General features: G+C 33.6%; 1 protein-coding gene across 1 annotated transcript in view; it reads right to left on the reverse strand.

Annotated features, from left to right (window-relative positions):
* The window catches only part of LUZP2 (leucine zipper protein 2), a 911,611-nt gene extending 892,929 nt beyond the window's left edge, over positions 1-18,682 (reverse strand). The window contains exon 1 of the mRNA XM_082342495.1: positions 18,460-18,682. The gene's annotated coding sequence lies outside the window, so the exon portion shown is untranslated. The remainder of the gene's footprint in view (positions 1-18,459) is intronic.
* Between the last annotated feature and the right edge of the window lie 12 nt (positions 18,683-18,694).

The following is an 18,694-nucleotide window of genomic DNA, read 5'->3' on the forward strand; positions in this document are numbered from 1 at the left end:
GTTGGATTATATTCGTGTTTTTTTGTTTGTTTGTTTGTTTTTTTTTTGCGACTAAATTGCATTGAAGTGTAACTAAATCCACAGTTAAGGTGCCTAAGATGTTTTCAGTATATGCTACATGCAAAGCCACATCTTCTACCTTGGCTATTATTGCTGATTTTCTGACAAGATGCAAGACAAGGGAATTACTAGTCTATTAACATCCCTTTGGGTTCTGAATCTAATAATCCCTGATTGAAAGCAATGAACAGCCATGGTTGAGGCTTATGGGTTTTGGTACACAACCCCAGATATCCTCCCAGACATTCATTAAATCAATAATAAGTGAGCAGTTAATTGGTAAAATATTTTAAAGAAACAAAGTCAAGATTTTTTTTTTGTCTTTTATTGAAAAAAAATAGGTATCAAATTTTACTTTCCAAGGATTTACGAACAGGCTGAATTGAAACTGAGGAGAAAACTTTAAAAAGAAAACTTTAAAAATAAATCCTATTAATAAAAATTAAATTGGTATTTTAAAGTTATATGCACAATATACAGTACAATGTTTCTTTAGAAAACAGTTTCACATTTTATCATTTCATCTTAAAAGTACACTTTGTAAAATATATTTTTTTAAATTACGAAACATAGTAAGGCATTTCAAAATAAGAAAAAAAAAGTCGCCATCCCATGACTAAACAAATCAGCCTATTCATTCTCTTGTTTTCTCTTAGTCTGGATCCACATACATAAGCAATATAAATGTATATTTTAAAATATTGTCTTTATTTCTACAAATATATTTTGCAGAGTATGCCTGACATCATGTCATGCACACAGTTTTAGAACATTGGAAAGTAAAGCAGCATAGGAGAAAATAAAGCTTTCCCCACCAAATGATTTCAGTTTTCTGAAGTTACAATTCTCAATTTAGCTTTTCATGGTCTCCCTGTTGGCACTTTAGACTGGATACAGAAGCTAAAAGCTTGGCCATAAGCACCTGAGCATCACGTTTACAAAGAAAAGAAAACATCAAACTTCCAGTCTTCTGTGCACTACAGAACAAACGTGCCAGGAGGAAAAACAGTTGCCTGTGTGGCCTGCCCCAAACCTTTCTTCTTCAGAACTGTAGAGAGAAATACTTTCAAAGTCTTTTGAGTCCCAAGGGAGCTAGAGGATACTCATGACTAGGGCAGTTTTACCCATCTTTTCTCACACAGAGAGAAGGAGCCATTAAGGGAAATGGCCTGCTTAAATAACTCAAACGTGAAAATGGATTTTTAGCACTTAAAAGGTGAAGGTGGGTGATGGTACAGAAAATGGTGTGGGCATGGATATGATATAGCTCAGCTCACAGCTGACATTTTCACTTGTTATGTCTCTGGGTATCTAACACAATGTACACTGAATGATAAATAAACCTTTTAAAAAGAGGGAGAAAGAAGACTACATTTAAACAAAGGATTTTTGAAAAATGATTCCTGCCATAAATCATATCTGGACTTATAGGGAGACTCTTCATAATACCCCACAGCTATAAGTGATCTAATTTGCCCAAAAGTCTCAATCTAAACATTAGGTCCATATTTAATATTTTCTATGAGAAACTTGCTTCTTACAAGAATTTAAGAATTCAGAGGTTAACATCATACACTTAGACATAAAGGAAAGAAGACAAACTTCCGATCTTCTAATGATGATGAAACGTATATATTTTCTGTTTTGTTTTTCATGAGGTTCATTCTAGTAATGGAGGTAATAAGAGTCTTTATTGAATGTGTACTATGAATGAAGCACTTTCTACACATTTTATCATTTATTCTTAATTATAAGTATTAAAGGTATAAATATTCCCATTTTGAATTTAGGTTGTTTGAAACAGGTAAAATAATTTGGCCAAAATCAAATAGCTGATAAGCTTTAGAGCTGAAATTTGGATTCAGATACATTGATACTAACTCTCAAAACCATTTTGGCTCTGATATGTGAAAAATAAATACAAATGTGTGTGCACACACACACACACACACACAACTTACATATTCAAACAGGGTTGGCAAACATTTTCTATAAAGTGAAAATTTCTCTGTCATAGCAACTCAGTGTTCCCATTGAAATGTGAAAGCAGCCATGAACAATATGTAAACATAAGAATATGGCTGCGTTCCAATAATACTTTATTTACAAAAAAGTTTGAAGGCCAGATTTGGTCTCTGAGTGGTAGTTTGCCTACCCTTGGCTTAAAATATCATAAAAAAGTAATTAAAATGTTAACATAATGTAACAAGGAATAACTGTGTGATAGAGAAGCAAGAGAAAAGCAGTAGTTTTAGAAGGACAGAATAACAAACTACGAAAACTCTTTGTGATATTTTACCTATGGATTATGCAGGTTTCAAGAGAGTGGCTGTAGTGCATTGAATTAAAAAGTAACAGGAACCCAACAGAGACAATAGCCATAATGAACTAAAATTAGAAGATGTCAGGGACATGTAACCAACATGAAGAAAAGAAATGTTAAAAGTTCTTATGGTAAAAATAATTATTTAGAATCTAAAGAACCACATAATTTTCAACAAATGACGGCTTCATATTATGGCGGGATCATAGGAGATATTGTCAAGTTGCTATTAATATTCTTTCTCTCCAGACCAAGGTGAAGTAAAAGGGACTTTATTTGTACTCTAACCTGAAGCAATTGAAAACCAAAATATGAAACAATGGTTTTTCAGACATTGAAAATCATGTAGTGCAGAGAATAATCCCTGAGAGAGCAGAAACTAATGAAATAAGTCATGCTGTCCCATTTTATCGCCTGGAGCAAGTTTCAGGCTGCAACAGAGGTAGAGGAAACCTAGGTAGATCCTAGTGGTCTTGCTTAGTTGAGAAAGTCAGAACTGGGTGTCAAGGTCACTAGAGTTTGCTTTGCAGAATACCATAGAAGAGAAGGCTATACAGAGAGAGCTCCAGAGATCTGCAAAAAGGTCACCTTAGAGCCCTTAGCTGAGAAATGATCAGCAGGTAATGGTGAGGAAATCATCCCAGGCCAGTGAAACAACCGGTAAGAATTGTACAGTTGACTCTTGAACAACACAGGTTTGAATTGCATGGGTCCACTTGTATCAGACTTTTTTCAATAAATACGTGCCATAGTACCATAGGATCTACAGTTGATTGGATCCACAGAACCATGGATGGATATGAAGGGCTGACTGTAAAGTTATACACAGATTTTTGACTTTACAGAAAGTTGGCCCCCTCAGCCCCAAGGTTGTTCAAGGATCAACTGCATTGCCACTTAATCTGAAACAAAACCAGAATCATAAATTACTATTTTTGCTACAAGCCAAAATGTAAAAAAACAAAAAACCAAAAAAAACCACCAGAACACCTCATGATTCACAAGGTATTAAGTACAGTACTCAAAAGGGTTTTGACTCAGTAGTTTGGCAAAATTAGTCCTAAACTCATGGCTGCTCTGGTCTCATGTAACAGATTTTAAAAACAAACCTCCAGGGGCTTCCCTGGTGGAGCAGTGGTTGAGAGTCTGCCTGCCAATGCAGGGCACACGGGTTCGAGCCCTGGTCTGGGAAGATCCCACATGCCACGGAGCAGCTAGGCCCATGAGCCACAATTACTGAGCCTGTGCGTCTGGAGCCTGTGCTCCACAACAAGAGAGGCCGCGATAGTGAGAGGCCCGCACACCACGATGAAGAGTGGCCCCCGCTTGCCACAACTAGAGAAAGCCCTCGCACAGAGACAAAGACCCAACACAGCCAAAAATAAATAAATAAATAAACAAAGTAAACAATGCGTTCAAAAAAAAAGACTAAAGTTTAAAAACAAACAAACAAACAAACAAACCTCCAAAGGCTCAACGTTTTTCAAAATAATTTAACTGTGACTCAGAACAAGATTGAGGATGTTTATAGGGTTATGAAAATACCCAACACCAAGAAAACAAAATTCACAGCAGCTGTATGTAATGATCTGTATGTAAAGAAGCAGGCAGTCCATAAAGAGGTGAAAATTTAATCAATGGAAATGGACCCAGAAATGACACAGATGATAGAACTAGTAAACAGAAAGATGAAAGCAATTATTATAACAATACAACTATAACCTGAACTACATATAGTTCAAGAAGTTAGAGGAAAGATTGAACATGTTGAACAAAGAATATAAAAATATAAAAAATGATCTAAATCAAACTTCTAGAGATGGAAAAAAATACTGTCTGAAATAGCAAATACAATAGATGATATTAAAAGCAGATCAGCCACTGTAGAAGAAAATACTAGTGAACTTGAATATATAGCAATAGAAACTATTTAGAATGTAATACAGAGCAAAATAAGACTAGGAAAAAAACCATAAACACAGCATCAATACGCCATGGGACAATTTCAAACAGCATAATGCACATACACGTAATTGGAGTTCCCAAGCAAAGGGGATCAGGAAAAATATTTAAAGAAATAACACAAAAAATATTCTGACTTGATAAAAACTATAAACCCACAGATCTATGAAACTCAATGAATCTTAAGCACATGACATATTTTGGAATTTTTCCTTTGCATAGTTTCTCAAAAACATAAAAAATTTTTAAAATTATTACTTAAAAATTTTCCATCATTATAGAAGCTTTTATTCATTATTTAGTTTATTAATATTTTATTACTATCCAAATGATTTTTTCCAAAGATATACACACAGATATGAGTTTCAAGATATTATATATATATATATTATTCCATTAATCACACATGAAAGAGAATTTGGCTGAACATAAAGCAGTAGGGATAACTAATTTTTTCACCCAGTTATGTCAGCCTTTACTCACATCTTTTTTCATTTAGTGTATCCATAAGTAAAATTTCATTAAATTCAGGAATCCTGTATATGGAGGTAATGTTCATCCCCTAAAGAATAGACCACTGTTTCCTTCTATGAAGACCTGACTGATAAAAGAAACATTTTCTCATCTCTGCCAATATAATACTTACCTTTGTGAGAAATCAAACATTCTGCAACCTTGATTATTCCTCCTCAATCTGAAACATTAAAAAAATACACACAATAGCATATTTGAATCCAACAAGAAATATTTTTACCCTATGATTCATCTTATAGGAAAGCAACTAGCATGCCATTCAAGTTGAGATAAGATGTCAACATTTTTACTTTATCATTATCAACAGTTCTATTTTTTTTTCCTTTGTAAGGCTTTAAAAAACGAAAAGAATACTTTAGCATGAACCTTCCTTAAAATAATTCTCTATATTTACAATACAATAAACATAGATGCCATCTACCCTTTTCAAAAGTTTCCTGTTGCTTTGGGTCAAAAAATCTTAATTTACCTTCTGGTATTGCAACAATTGCCATAGTCACTCATGTCCAAACTATCTTTCTTTGACTTAAAGTGGAGAGAGAGCCAAAATCAGCCAGTCTCAGCTGTATGACAACAGGTGTCAAATGACTCACTCTTAGAATACAACTGTGGAAAATTTTTGAATTTTCCTTAGTGTTTATATCTGTAGAAGCAATAGAGGCACAACCACATACTGATAATCTTTCTCATAGCTTTTAAAATTGATCTAAATATGATTCTTTGGCATCAATTCAAGTACCAAGTCACAATAAAAGTAATCTTACAATTCTGGAGGGAGACTTTCCATGGACAGTTGTATTCAAAAGCTCACAGGGAAATGAAGTGATAAGAAATTTTAATTTATTCTTCAATTTTCTCACTGGGTGAGGAAAAAAAAGATCTTTGAGTTTTAAGTATTAATGGACCCTGAGATTTATTTTGAGATATCTATAAAGAAAAATCAATGTACCAGTTAAGAATGTATACTGAAAAAGTCACGTAAGGAGTAAAGTAGTATTTGTCCTGCTTCAGATGAAAAATTAGAACAAATTAGTAGCCGATTAAAAGCTCAACTTACTTTAAAATTCTCCAAGAGTTTCAGATAGAGGCTTCGTGGATCTTTGGCTTCCATAGAGGGGACTCCATAATGGGTAGAAAGTTGGGGAACAATGAATTCAAACACTGTTTGAGTCTAAATACTTTGCTGTAATAGAGTAGTTTTCACTGCTTAATTTTGTCTATTTAGTAAAATTAAGTATCTGATAATTCTATTAATTTAATTCTAAAAAATAATATGAATCATGAACTTTTTATCTCAATATTGGTAAATGTTTTAAAATTTGTAATATAAAATAAAACCCAAAAAGCATTCTTCAATGAGACATCTTAAGAATAGTTTCGATTTATATTTTTAAATCAGAAATGTATGCAGCTTCTTTTTGAAAACATTTCCTCCACAGTGACTTTTATAGGAATTATTAACAGCAGATATACCACATATGCGTCAGTGTAATGAGATTGATATATTGCACATCAAAGCAATTGATTCACAGGTATCCATAAACCCTAAATCATTGAAAATATTTCATATAATATTTTGAATGTTAAAAAAATCATTCAGACACAATTTTAGAAGTTCAGTTATTGAATAGTATTCATAGGATTTTCTAAACCAGTGCTTGGATTTCTTCTCATCCTCCCTCTTCTGAGCAGAAACAATTTTGTTTCTTTTATTATTCTGAATTTTCCAACTGATACACATAAAACTGCCATTAACAGCAATATAAACAGTTACTTTAGCCAAAAGTTTTAAAGTCCTATAACTGCTCTCATTCACAGACATCTACTTTAATATAAGATGGAAAGGCTTACAGAATTATTGCTATTTCTGTTGTGTCTATGCCTATGTCTGTTTTCCAAATGAAATGGTAAGCCAGCTCTGTACGCTTCCAACTAGATTTAGGGTGGTCCTCGAGGGCTGGGACATCTGTTACCAGAAGACATGGTCAATTGGACACAGTTACTCCAATTTGAAAATAAAATAAATGTATGTTTAGTATTTAGCAAATATTTCATAGCCTGGAGTGGTTTCTAGCAGGTTTTCAAAGCAGAGTAATCCAAGACCAGCTTTTCAGAACTGTGTTACTTAAAAATAAAACAAGCCACATCAGGTTTTTTGTTCATATTAGATTAATCAATTTTCTTAGACAACTATTCTACATCCATCTAGTATGTCAACTCTCTTATAAATGAAGATATGTAGGAAAATTTTTAAAAACAAGCCATTCTGGCAGGTTTGTGTGACAATTAAAGTAAAATTACTACATTGACCAAGATTTTTCCCAGAGATACCTGTCTTGGTTTAGTGTGTCCTATTTTTCTACTTCTAAACTCTGGAAAAAATTGAAAAACTAGAACTCAATTTTAGATGCAAGTCAAAAGGTCTTATACTATTAGATACTAGGTTAATTTTAATTTCATTGTTTGAATTTTTCTGTATAATCCAAGCTTTCCAGAATGAAAGAAAATTATTTTTTTTTATCTTTACTATTTATATTATGCAGAAATACAAGTTTAATACTGAAAATTGAAATATACAGGAATATAAACACAATTTTGAAATTATTTTCTAATTATGAACATATGTTATACATTTTTGTAACATACTTTTTTAATGCTCAATAAAATATGTAAAATGCATGTTTGTATATGCTTTTATTTAGCTTTTCACACTGTGGAATCTCATTTCAGTACTTATCATCATTTTTAATACTGCCTAATATTCCATTTTACTTAAATTATTCCTGTTTTTGTTTGATTTTTTTCCAAGTTGGTGCAAGTTCTTTTATTTGCCTCTTTTTTTTTTTTTTTTTTTTTTAAAGAGCAGGTGATATACAAGCTGGCTTTTTATTTTTATTTTTATTTATTTAAACACTATTTTATTTATTTATGGCTGTGTTGGGTCTTCGTTTCTGTGCGAGGGCTTTCTCTAGTTGTGGCAAGTGGGGGCCACTCTTCATCGCGGTGCGCGGGGCCTCTCATTATCGCGGCCTCTCCAGACGCACAGGCTCAGTAATTGTGGCTCACGGGCCTAGTTGCTCCGCAGCATGTGGGATCCTCCCAGACCAGGGCTCGAACCCGTGTCCCCTGCATTGGCAGGCAGATTCTCAACCACTGCGCCACCAGGGAAGCCCCTATTTGCCTCTTTAAATACATTTCTAGTAGTCTGAAATCCAGATTGAAGGTTCATATTTTACTTTACTGATTAGTAGAAGAAATTCTCCTATATTTGAAAAAAATACATATATCAGGAAAAAATTATGGAACAAGAACAGATAATACTCTGAATATTATCAGTTATCTGTGACAGTATTCTAAAGGGGAAACGGGATCTGGGTAAGACTTAATGAAACTGAAATCTATTAAGCTAATAAAGGTTTTGAGGGGAATCCAATTTAAGGCAATACTGAAGTCGCCACTTCTTAACACAGTCCAAATATAAAAGACTCAAAGAAAGAAAAGGACCTAATATATAGGAGACCTTTCAGGTGTGAAAATGGCTCAGTTCAGTCAAACACAATTTTGAAAACATTTTACTTAAGCTGAATGAGTTCTGAAATATAAGTAATATAATTCTTTGTATAATGATAGGGTAGCAGCAATTATTATGCATCAACTTGGAATCAGACATCACTAGAACTGAATCCTTTTACTCAGTGTGATTAACAAAATGTAGACTAAATAAAGCTAAAATAATAAAATAAAGCTAAAAGATAAAAAAATGTTCAGTGTTTCAACCTATGTATTCTTGAAAATAGGAAAATGCTATTTGTACTAATAAATTACGCTCATGTGGAAAAACAAACTCTGAATAAATAAATCCAATTTCATACATTAATTTAAAAACTTTAAGAATTGTAATTATTATAAATAAGTGTTCTAAATGTTAAATCTTTGAAATATTAATCAAAACCTGAGTAATTATAAAGAAAAATAAAAGCCAAAAATCATAATGGTGAATACATGGGAAGCAATAGTGCAAAAGACAGTGTGTGTGTGTGTGTGTGTGTGTATGTAATTTCAAATGCTTGCAAATCAAAAAAGGAAAAACCAAAATAAATTGTGAGATACCATTGTAATATTTGAACTTTCTACATTAAAATAATTCTAGATTTTAAATTTGAAAGCTCAGATTATATAGCACTACATTTTAAGGAAAGTGATTCTAAATTTTATCAATAAGTTAGTAAGAATTTTAGTTGTTTGAGAGCTGGAATTATACAATTTAAAATGTTTCTGTCTTTTTAGGGCCTTCATAATTTTTAGAGACATATTTATGGACTACATCTAGCAAACTTTACCTATCTATCTATCCATCTATGCCTTTGTTCATCTACTACATAAGTATATTATAAAATACATAACTATAGGGACAAGATGAAATGCAAAGAAAAAAATCACTTATATGTGGAACCTAAAAAAAAGGGTACAAATGAACTTATTTACAGAACAGAAGTAGAGTCACGGATGTAGAAAACAAACTTATGGTTACCAGGGGACAAGGTGGGGAGGGATAAATTGGGAGATTGGGACTGACATATATACACTACTACATATAAAATAGATAAATAGTAAGAACCTGCTATATAGCACAGGGAACTCTACTCAATACTCTGTAATGGCCTATATGGGAAAAGAATCTAATAAAAAAAAAAGAGAGTGGATATATGTATATGTGTAACTGATTCATTTTGCTGTACACCTGAAACTAACACAACATTGTAAATCAACTATACTCCAATAAAAATTTAAAAAATAATTACTTGTCGAATTGCTCTGCGGACAATGAGCATTGCTTGGGCAGTGAAGAATGGGAGAGGATGTCCCTGCTGGTAGCTGCAGCTGTCCTTAATTTCTATGAGCTCACTAACCTTTATAGTTCCTTCAGAGTCTACATTTGTTTAAGATAATTCAGAAAATGGCATCATAATAATTGCTTCTTTTAAATCAGAGGTGAATTTGATTTATCAATTGTTTTGGACACATTCCCTGAAGCAGAGATTATTATTCATTGGTGGCTTCATATAATAATCTTGAAAGTTAAGATGTGGATTCTTGCAGTTTAGCAAAGACAAGAAGATTCTGTACTCTTTTTCAAGGTCACCTTAATTGTTCCAGCTCCATGACTTATAACTTATTCCATAAGCCTTGTAAACTGCATTTATTTAGGTTCAAATGCCTAAAATTCAATGATCTTTGAGATCATAACGCTGGAACAATGTAAAAGGATGAAATTCTTCATTTTTGGTCCAGCAAATTAACAAAGAATACATTTAGATTGCATGATATTTGAGACCAGGACTTTCATATTCTTTTCACAAGGCTAACTTCTTGCTGCCTATCATTTTAATCTCAAAAATGATAATAACAATTAAGATGGTAGATAAATTTGAATAACTTGAATAATTAAGATGGTAGATAAATTTAATTTTGGAACTGTGATGTCAGTTGAAAGCTTGCTTCCTCCCTGACTGCTAAACCAATGAATATGAAGCAGTTAATTAACTAAAGTAAAAACTATGCTATTTTCTGCTCAACAAAAGTGTCATTACCCTACCATTGTGTACAGTGGTTCTGAGGAAAAGGATTGATTATCATTTCATCTTTAGTTACTTAGAGTCTATATAAAAGATTCAACTTCTGAATTGGGACAAAAATATAGAATAAGTGAACTTTAAACTAGATGTCACAATAGTTGACAGGGTAGAATCTTTCTGTAAAGGAGGTCTCGTCTGTATAGGAAAGCTCTGCTGAAAGTCTATTTCAACAAAGCTTAAATTTTCAACAGAACAAACATCATCCTTCAAGCTGGGCTATACCCGGTTAATTCAGGCTCATTCCATTTTATTGTGTGGTCAGTGTCATAGGTCAGTAGTAGAGACTTGAATTACAAAGTGCAGCCTGTACAAACCGCGTTTTATTTTGAAATATTCTTTATTGCATTCTTTTTCCTAATGAAATGTAGCAATTAAAATTTCTATCACTTGGCAGAAAATGATGTAACTGGCTAGCTAAACTCCTGAAGCACTTTTTAGGAACCAAGATAATTAATTTGAGACCCAGACTCTTTTCCTGTGTCAGCCTCTGTCCAACATCTTTGTTGGTCCTAAGTATTAGTCTGAGTGTGAGTGTGGATGAGAGTGCCTGTGTGTGTGTGTGACTGACACGAAAAAGATAGATATAGAGAGGTAGAATATGGTGGAAATAAACGAGGTGATTCTTAGTTGCAGTAATTATGAGTAGGCATAGGACAGTTTTTAAAAGGTGTTTTAAGCTAAGAAGAAGGGGATGGGGTTCTGGGGCTTCAAAGGGGAAGAAGACAATGCACTGGAAAATGAGAAGGGCAAATGTTTGGTAAACAAATATTTACCTGCCATGCAGATAAGTCTTTCTGGTAAAGAAAGTTATCTCCGGTAATAGCTCTCTTCCTTGTTCAGGCACCCTAACTAAATTCCTTTAGGCAGTTAAGGAAGAGGTAAAAAGCTTTCCTGAGTCTACTGGGTCTTAATTGCCTTCAGCTCAAAACAATCCACATGCCAAAGTGATACATTTTGGGGAGGCATATTCTGCTTCTTCTCAGGTATATGGATTAGGAAAGGATTAAATACTGGTAAATTCTCATTTCTTAAAAGATGACATAATTTTCTAATTATCTTCAAATTTTATATTTATATCTGTCCTTATTTTTTTCCTTCTTCCTCGCTCCAGTGCACAAGTAGATAATGTTTCTATTCATGCAAGTTCTATGGTCTAAGATTATTTTGTTTCAGATTAGCACCACACAAAAAAGAGATTTCTGTTGATAACAAGGTATACAGAAACAAAAAGACTCAGCCCTGGGAAATAAAATAGGTCAAATTCCTGTGCCTTCTTTTGAATAAGAAAACAAACTTCTCACAAATTTTGGTCCTTAATCAAAAGTGAAGAAACACAAAGCTCTTCAGTCATAGAATTTAAAATTTTCAATAAACATAGCTCATTTGCATTCAGAATTTAAATAATTTCAAAGCACACTCAGCTTCCATTCTTTGTAGAATAACTTACGTAGGGCTAAGCTTTCTGATTATAGCAATTATAAAATCTGGACCAAATACTTAAAAGAAAATACCAGTAAATAACAAAAATCACCCTCTACCCAGTGCACAGCGGGCAAACTCACAAAGAAAAGTCTCATTGGATTGATAAGGGAGAGGATGGAGTTTGGGGTCTCCAAAGCTGCTGAGAATTGAAGTGGAGTGGAGGCTGCATCCTGGATTGGAAACAACCACAGAGAGGGGAAGCCCTTAGACTTATGGAACCTTCCCTCAAATCTGTGTCTGAGGTTCTTATACTTCCACCTAAATGGATTAATAAACACTGGGTTTATCCTAGCATATTGAAACAGCTGAATAACCAGACTTAATATAAGGAACGATGACTCTTAAGACAGTGAATATTAGGCAACAAAATCTAATGATCCCTGAGAGAAGGGGAAAACACAAGATGAGTCTTATGATTGCCCCATAGAAGAAAGCTTCTACCCCATGGAGTAAGGACAGAAAACCAAGGCAGAGCCCAGCAGGCTATCTAAATCAAAGAGTTCAGCTTGGGAATTTAGGGAAGCTGAGACTACTAGAGTTCCAGGGCAGAATACAGAGAGGAGAGAGCTGCACACACAGAGAACACTGGAAATCTACACTATGTTGAGGAAAGAATCAACTAAATAGATTACAGGGGACAGTCTCCAGCACACACACAGGACCATGAACAACACCAGTTCCCATAAGCCAGAGCGGAAAACCTCATAATTCACGTGGTAGTATCCTACGAAAGAACTTGCCTTGGCAATGCAGAAAATTAAGCCTAGACTGAACACTCTTCTGGCCCAACCTAATAAAACCTAAAAGCAGGATTTGGAAGGGTCAATCTGTTTCCAAGTAACTTAACAGCTTTCTAGAACAAGACTCAAGGACAATTTTAGAAATCTAAGAATCTGTTACCCAACAACACAAACTTCACAATGCATGCCATCCAATAAAAAATTATCAGGCATTCAAAGAGGCAGGAAAGCACAACCCATAATGAGAAGAAATTCAGTCAATCCAAACTGAGCCAGAAATGTCACAGGTGATTGAATTAATAGGTAAGGATATTAAATTAGTTATTACAGTTGTACTTCATATCTTTAAGAATATAGAGGAATAATTGACCTTACTAATCAGAGATATAGGATATATAAAAAAGGCACAAATCAAACTGCTAGAGATGATTTTTTCCCTCAACTTCCATTTTCATAGAATTAGAGCAGTGATTTTATACAAGCCTATAATGTCCAATCCAGTAGCCACTAGTCATTTGTGGAAATTAAGCCCTTCAAATGTGGCTAGTCCAAATTGTGATATGCTGCACAAAGTACACAATAGGTTTTGAAGACTTAGTTTTAAAAAATATTATGAAATTTTATATTAGTATTTTATATTGATTGTATATTGAAATGATATTGTTGATATTGGGTTAAATAAAATATAGTGTTAACATTAATTTCACTGGTACTTTTTTACTATTTTTAATGGCTACTATAAAATTTTAAATTACTTATGTGCTTGCATGTGTGGCTCACACTATATTTCCAGTGGACAGCATTGGTCCCAGAGATGTGGAAACTGGGAGGTAATATGACCTGTCCACAGTCACCAGGGAAGATGGTGCAAAGGCTGATATCAAATTCTAGTCGCCTGACTCCACATCCACACCAGGGGTCCTCTTGATACTGTCCTTCAGGGAGGATTTCCAATTCAGTGTGCATACACACTGTAACATACAGTTACAAAGGGCATGAAATAAGAGGGCCCGGGTGCTCTTTGTTTGGTAGAAACTGCTCCCTATGTGACGATTATTGTATTTTTCTAATTTATTTTATTTTTAATGTGTATCTGTTAGCATGAGACAATTATGGCCTTATTAAAAATTTCTTTTGCTGAAATGCATTTTAAAATTTTCATAACAGAGAAAAAGGCTAATTGAGGCTGTAAAAACTGTGGCATAAACCGTAGCAACAAAAATTTTGATGATAAAGCACAGTTACGGGATTAGTGCAAATTAGTTTTTAGTGAATTACACTAGGTGCAAAGTAGCTAGAGTTACATGTTCTGATTGGAAGAAATAGTCCACAGCAGTCATATTTGCAGATTTAAGAATGTTCTTCAAGTATGTCCTTTTCTTAGCTAGGAATGTCAGAAGTCGTCTGGAGAAAGATAATATCTCCTACCTAGAAAAATGTACACATACAAAATCTTTGAAATTGCAAACAATTTCAAAGGGCTCATTCCAGCCCCTCTCTTCTGACTTTTAGATTCCTGAGGTACAGGTTAAGAACCTCTTCATCCTACCCTAGTGCCCCTACTCACCAACTCTAAGCAATAAGTGTCCAGTTAAAGGTGCATTATGTTACTTTTTTTCTGTTTGATGCCTAGAGATGATTGAAATAAATACATGTGGAAAGTACTGCAGAAGATAAAGAATAGTCTCTGTCCTACCATTATTGGTAAGAGAAACTGAAAATAAAGTTTTACCAGTTTGAAAAGAAAAGCAGCAAGCTGGAAAGGCTATATTAATGTCATACAAAGTAGACTTCAAAAGAAGGAATATTATCAGCCATATGAGGGAAGTTTCATAGTGGTAAAGTGCTCAATTCATCAAGAAGACAAACCTAAGAATGCCCCTCAAAAAGTTGCTTCAAAAAACATGAAGAAAAAAATTGACAGTACTAAGCCTTCAATCCATAGTTGGATATTTTTATAATAATATAAAAACTTTGATTTATACTATCACAGAAATTGACCTAATTTACTTAACATATTTATGGAATACTTAACAAATTTATGGAATACTTAAATGCAAAACACACACATACATACACACACACACACACACACACACACCCTTTTTTTTCAAGAATATACATCAAGATAGATCACATGCTGAGGAATAAAATATGTCTCAATATATTTTACATAATTAAAATTATAGAGAATATATTCTGTAGAAAAAAAATGAATTAAACTAGAAAATCAATAACAAAAAGATATAAGAATTCCCAAATGATTGGAAATTAAATTGAACACTTCTAAATAACCGTGGGTCAAAGGAGAAAGCACACAAAAAAATAGACAATATTTCAACCTGAATTAAAACAAACAGGAATATCAAAATTTATGGGGAAAAGTTAAAGCAATGTTTAGAAGGAAATTTATACTTTGATTTACTGCTTAGAAAGTAAAACAATATGAAAGCAGTTTAAAAGCTTCTACCTTAAGAAGCTAGGAAATGAAGAGCAAAATAAAGTAGAAGAAGAAAGCAGAAGAGTTGGAGTAAATAAGCTATAAACCACAAACAAGAAGGAAAATGAACATTGCCAATAGTAGAAAAAAAACAACAGGTTGAAAATCAACAATAAGACTGATGAAGAAAACAAAATTACTCAAAATATAAATGAGAGGATATGGCTATTGTACATAAAAATATTACAATTTTAAAAAGAAATATTAAGAACAATTATATGCTAAAAAATCCAACAACTAGGATGTAATGGAGTCTCTTGTTTGATGAACATAACATATTAAAATGAATACAGCAAAAAATAGAACATCTATATCTAAGTCTATTAAAAAATTGAATTGTTGTCAAAGTCTTCTTTCAAAGCAAACACTATACACCACTTGGTTCACTGCTATATTCTGTCAAGCATTAATAGAGAAATAATACTGATCTTACAAAAATTCTTTCAGAAAATTGAAAAGAATACATCACTTTCCAAATTATTTTCTGAGACCACTATAACACTGACACCAAAATATGAAAGGATATTAAAATAAAACTACAAACCAATACCGCTAATTAACATAACACAAAATTTATCAACAGGGCACCAGAAATAAAATCTAGCAATATATAAAAATGACAAGATATTATGACCAAATTGAGTTCATCCCAGGAATGCTAAGTTGTTTCAACACTCAAATATGAATCTGTGTAAGTCACAATAATAATGCTATAAATGAGAAATATATAGGATTATCATAATAGATGCAATAAATGATAAAATTTAACACCCATTCATAAAAACTCAGCAAAAATAGGAAAGAAAGAAACTTAGTTTGGTAAGGGGTATTTACAGCTAACAACATACTTAATAGTGATGTATTAAATTATTTTCCCCTGAGATTAAGAAAAAGGCAAGGGCATCCATATTCCTCACTTCTATTCAGCATTGTACTAGTGAACCTGGACAGTGAAATATGGCAAAAAAACCCACAAAACATAATAATAATTGAAAGGAAAACACATAACTATATTTATTACCAGATAGAATGATTGTGTATATCGACATTTTTAAGGATTCAACAACAAAATATGTTGAAATAATACGCAAATGTAGCAAGGTTGAAGGATATAAAATAAATATTCAAAATTTTATCGTATTTCTAAAAATTGGCAACAAACAATTGGAAAATAAAATTTTAAACATGCCATATGCAATAACACCAAAACACATAAAATGCATTGGATTAAATTTAATCATAAATCTGTGCAAATCTGATTCACTAAAATTTATAAAATATTGCAGAGAGAAATTAAAGATAATCTCTGTAAATGGGAAGCTGAATCAGGCTCATCGTTTGGAGGATTTATAATTGTTAAGGTGTCAGTTCTTCTCAAACTTTCCCTGTGGCTATCCGAATTAATTTCCAATAGACTAATATATATGTAGATATACAAATAAGTTAGAAAAATTGAAATATTTTCAGAGAGAACAAATTTTAGACCTTACACCACCTGATTTCCAGCATTTCTGTAAAGCTATATTAAAAATATAATCTGAAAAATTATCATAAGGGTAAACAAATAATAGGTCAATGAAACAAAATCATAATTCTAGATATAGACCTCACAATTATGGTCAAGTGTTTTTCAAAAAGGTCCCATTTTAGTGCAATGGAAAAAGAATAGTTTTTTAGAAAATCATGTTGAAATTACTTACTGGATATCCAAATAAAAAGCAAAACAAATAATCCAAAAACCTGATCCCTATTTCATATCAAACACAATAAAACTAATTTGAGTTGAATCATAGACCTAAATATAAATGCTAAAACAGTGATGTTTCTAGAAGTGAACATACAAAATAGTTTTATGACCTTATGATATGCAAAAATTTGTTAAATAAAGAAGAAAAAAGCACTATTTAAAGATGATACATTAGACTTCATCAAAATGGAAAAAAAATCTGCTTCGCAAAGGGCACAATAGATAAAATGAAAAGGCAAGCTACAGGCTAGAGTTGCTAAAATTAAAAAGATTGAAATACTAAGTGTTGTCAAGGATGTGGAACAGCTAGATCATTCATACCTTCCTAAACAGAGTCAAAAATGGTGCAACCACTTTAAAAAACAGGTTTCATAATGTTAAACTATACCTATTATATATATATAAAATAAAAATATATAAAAATATAAATATACATATATTTTTTTACCCCAAATATCCAACAAAAGATTTACAAGAATGTTCTTAGCAACTTTATAAAAGGCAAAGGCTGAAAACATTTCAAATGCCCATGAACAACTAAAAGGATAAAACAAATTGTGGTTTATTCATGCAATGTAATATCACTCAGCACTAAAAAGGAGCAAACATGGATAAAGCTGAGACTTTTTACTAAGTGAAAGAAGCTGGACACAAAGCAAATATACTGTATGAGTCCATTTATAAAAATTTAAAGTACAGACTAAATTGGTCTATGGTAATAGAAATGAAAAAATTGTTTACTTTTGAGGGGGTGTTGCCTTAAAAGGGGCACTCGGAATTTCTGGAGTGACGTAAATATTCCGTATCTAAATTTACATATATTTGCCCAAAGTAATTGAGTTTGTAACTTAAAATTTGTGTATTTTTTTTAGTTGTAAATAATACCTCTAAAATGTCCCATGTGGAGACAGTGAGGGAGCATCTGAGTGTGTTTCTAACCATAAGTGGTCTTGTTTGCTATTTGTTTAGTTCACCACTTAGCAGAAGTTAAAACGGGTCATTTCAGGGATCCAGGGTTGTTTTTTGTTTTTCTTTGGTACAAGGTTTCAGGTATCCCAGAACCTATGTATCTGCTTTCTCTGGCTCCCTACACCGTAAGATTAGACACCTGTGTTGGGAGGCTGTTGTAGGGGCATTCCCTGGGGATAATTTCCTCCTTGCACCTTGATTCCATTCCGCTTCTTTGGTCTCTGTGTTACCCAGAGACCACGTGCTCACCACTATTAGGGCAGCAGAGAAACATGTCTTTGGTAAGGAAAATTCTTTTTCCCTGCACAGGAAGCAGTCCTGAGACTTCCTCCAAAAGGCCTTTGCTGCTGATGTAGATCAGAATCCTAATCACAGAAAACCTCTAACGGAGGAAGAAGATACATAATGCCGAACTGTGTGTTTTTGGTCCCTACAAGTGACCTGCGGTGGGATCAACCTCGCACTGACCGCCCCTGGGCTCAGGTCACGCACTGTCCTGGACTCACCTGGTGCTGAGGACCAGCGCCGGCAGGAGAGGCAGCAGGTAGTGCGCTGGGTTGAGCTGCACGCTGCCGCCTGCCGGGGTCCTGCTTGCCTCGCTGTCTTCTCTCTCCCTCCTCCTCCTCCAACTAGGGTCGGGTCGCTCCTCGGTGTCCGGCCCTATGCCTGGCGGCGATGCGCCCTTCTCAGTGGCGGGCACAGACGGACTAAGCGACCAACGCCTCTGGAAACCAGGAGCTG

Source organism: Balaenoptera borealis (assembly GCF_965194805.1).
Source record: "Balaenoptera borealis genome assembly, chromosome: 11".
Lineage (NCBI taxonomy): Eukaryota > Metazoa > Chordata > Mammalia > Artiodactyla > Balaenopteridae > Balaenoptera > Balaenoptera borealis.